The following is a 2,910-nucleotide window of genomic DNA, read 5'->3' as shown; positions in this document are numbered from 1 at the left end:
GGCCATCGCTGCAGTCTGGCTGGGGATGCTGCGCGCCCCGGCCGGAAAAACGCCCAGTCCTGAGGGTGAGGTCACCCGAGTGCTTCTTTCTTCTTTCCCACTTTCCCCGAGTGGAGACTCGCTGGGGGAACCGAGTCAACCTACTCTGGTGGGGCTGGGGTCAAGAAAACGAGGATAATTTGGGGCCCTGTGTTTTTGAGATCCAGATCAGAAAAAAATAAAGTCGACTAATCTGTCATTCGGGATTTGGAGAGTTAATCGTTTCTTCTATTCTTAGAAGACTAGGGGAGGAGACAGTGGCAAAATAGTAATAATTTCTTATATTCTTGCAGCAAAAGCTTTCTCACAGGTCGTCACTGGAACAGGATGCATTAGTTGTATTCATAAACAAGACATTAAGGTTTTTTTCTTCCACAATTAGTTGAAGTTTACTTGTGTACCAAGCACGATGCTAAGCATTTTGTGTTACTGTTTTTTTAGTCTCTGCAATAATTTTATGAGGGAGATATTATTTCCCCTCTTTGCAACTGAGCACCCTTACACAGAGGTTAGGTCTCTTGCCCAGGTCAGGCCACCAGCAACTGAAAGAATTGGGATTTGAATCTAACCGGCCTGAACCTTCTCTTTGAAACAGTATGTCTATGGCCTTCAAGTAGGAGAGATAGGCATTTTAATGCAGGTGGATGCTAGGGTGCTGGTAAGAGAAACAAGAAGATTCTCAAATTTCTGTTCCTTACATTCCTAGCAGTTTAAGGGCCTGGTTGTCAACTCTGCAGCCAGAAGCCGTCGGTTAGAAAGTCCTTTCCCTGTCACCATTCCAGTGACAGCTGAGCTGCAGCCATTGGAAATGACACCCAGTTCCTTCCTGTGCAGTCAGGCAGACTAGGAGCCCTGCAGCTCAGGAAGGCCTCAACCTCCCGATTCCCAAGCAGCTCTCCTCTTTAAATAAGTATAAAGGCATTGGACAGTGCACCAGAACTTGGGCCCAGGACTGGCCAAGATCCCTGGCCCTCTGTACTTTGGCTTCTTCCCATGCCTGGGACCTGCAGTCTGGTTTCTTAGCTGCCCTGGCTGTAGCTATGATACTGAGGAAAATTTTCTTTATCCTTTCACTTCATTGGAGTGGAGAGAAAAGGAGTGGCCACACCCCAGAAACTGCTTTACAGAATTTGGAGGAAAAGCGTAGGAGCTGAGAGGCATTGCCTGCAATCTTCCCTGTAGAGAAACAGGGCTAGTAACTCCTCCCTGGGGTGTGCATTTCTGGAAACAGCTGATGGTATCCATGGCCTCCTCTCCAGCCAGTAGCAGCAAAATATTGAATCAGATACTCAGCTCTGGGCACAAAATGGCTAACACAACCATAGCTCTCCCAAATTCCCAAGACCTTCTCTCCTGCTCCAGCCGTGTGTCTCACAGCCATGGGGGCAGGAGCTATTGAAAAGGGAGGGTTTTTCTCTTAAATCACCCTGGTCCCAGAGTGAAATGGGGGTGTCGCTGCTTTTGCTAGATGCAAAAACAAATGGGAGAGCTAAGAGAGCGCTCTGTATTGATAGAGAAACTAAAATTTTGTTTGTTGATTCTTTGCCTGATCTGAGACACAGCCAAGAAACAGTATCCCCAGCCCTTTCCACCACCCACTCACTTACCCGTTCTGCACTTGGCACTGGAAATGAGCCGTTGAAAGAGCTAGTCTTCATGTCTTCCATTGTCTGCCTACCTTACCTCCCACCAATCTCACAATAGGCCCGACACTCCAGTGTGTGTGTGTGTTGGGGGAGAGCAGCAGAGGACAGCCTAACGGTGTAAGCAGTCAACTCAGTGTTCTAGTCCCATCTCTCCTGACCTCTTGAAAAACAAAGGGTTGGGCTGAGTTCTAAACTCCTATTTTCTAGTTCCAGGAGTCCTCTGAAGGCTTGATAATGCATGCTAAGCTTAAGCATCGAGGTAGTCCCCATACAATTTCGAGTTGTTCAAAAGGTCAGTTGTTCGAAAACACTCATTGTGGTGATGTGTTCGTACATTTCTGCCATTAAAAAGTCACGCCCAGACTGGGCGAGGTGGCTCAAACCTGTAATCCCAGCACTTTGGGAAGCTGAGGTGAGGGTATTGCCTGAACCCTTGGGTTTGAGAACAGCCTGGGCAACTTGGCGAGGCCTTATCTCTACAATAAATCAAAAAAATTAGCCGGGCAGGGTGGCACGCTCCTGTAGTTCCAACTACTTGGAAGGCTGAGGTGGAAGGATCTCCTGAGACCAGCAGATCGAAGCTGTGGTGGCCATGAGTGTGCCAGTGCACTCCTGCCTGGGCAACAGAGTGAGACTCTGACTCAAAAAAAAAAGTTACACCCACTCTTCCTGGGAGAGAAGCCCCTGCCCCTCACTCCTACCCCCTTGGAAGTTAACAGGCAATCATTTCCACTATTTTTCCCCTCTATAAGGGAGCAAATTGGAAAGAGTCACGCTGGCAAGTGGACTGTACTTCCCAGATGATAGTCTGCAGTGTCAGAGCTAGCAAGAAATAGCATAGACCTTCAAAACAGTGACTGGATGAAATTTGAAGATATTCTGCTAACTGAAACAAGCCTGACACAGGACAAACACTGTATGATTCCATTTATATGAGATCTCTAGAACTGTTAAATTCATAGAGACAGAAAGTAGAACAGTTGTGGGAGGGAGGAATAGAGACTTATTGTTTAATGGGTACAGTTCCCATCTGGGATGATAAAAAGTTCTGAAGATCGATGGTGGTGATGGTTGCACAACAGTGTGAATGTACTTAATGCCACAGCACTGTATGCTTAAAAATGGTTAATCTTGGCCAGGCTCGGTGGCTCAACCTGTAATCCCACACCTTGGGAGGCCAAGGTGAGTGAATTGCCTGAGCCCGCGGGTTCGAGACCCGCCTGGG

The sequence above is a fragment of the Carlito syrichta genome, unplaced genomic scaffold (assembly GCF_000164805.1).
Source record: "Carlito syrichta isolate Samal-C Ts95f unplaced genomic scaffold, Tarsius_syrichta-2.0.1 Scaffold303289, whole genome shotgun sequence".
Taxonomy (NCBI): Eukaryota; Metazoa; Chordata; class Mammalia; order Primates; family Tarsiidae; genus Carlito; species Carlito syrichta.
The sequence above is the reverse complement of the archived record's forward strand: the minus strand, read 5'-3'. Positions refer to the sequence as shown.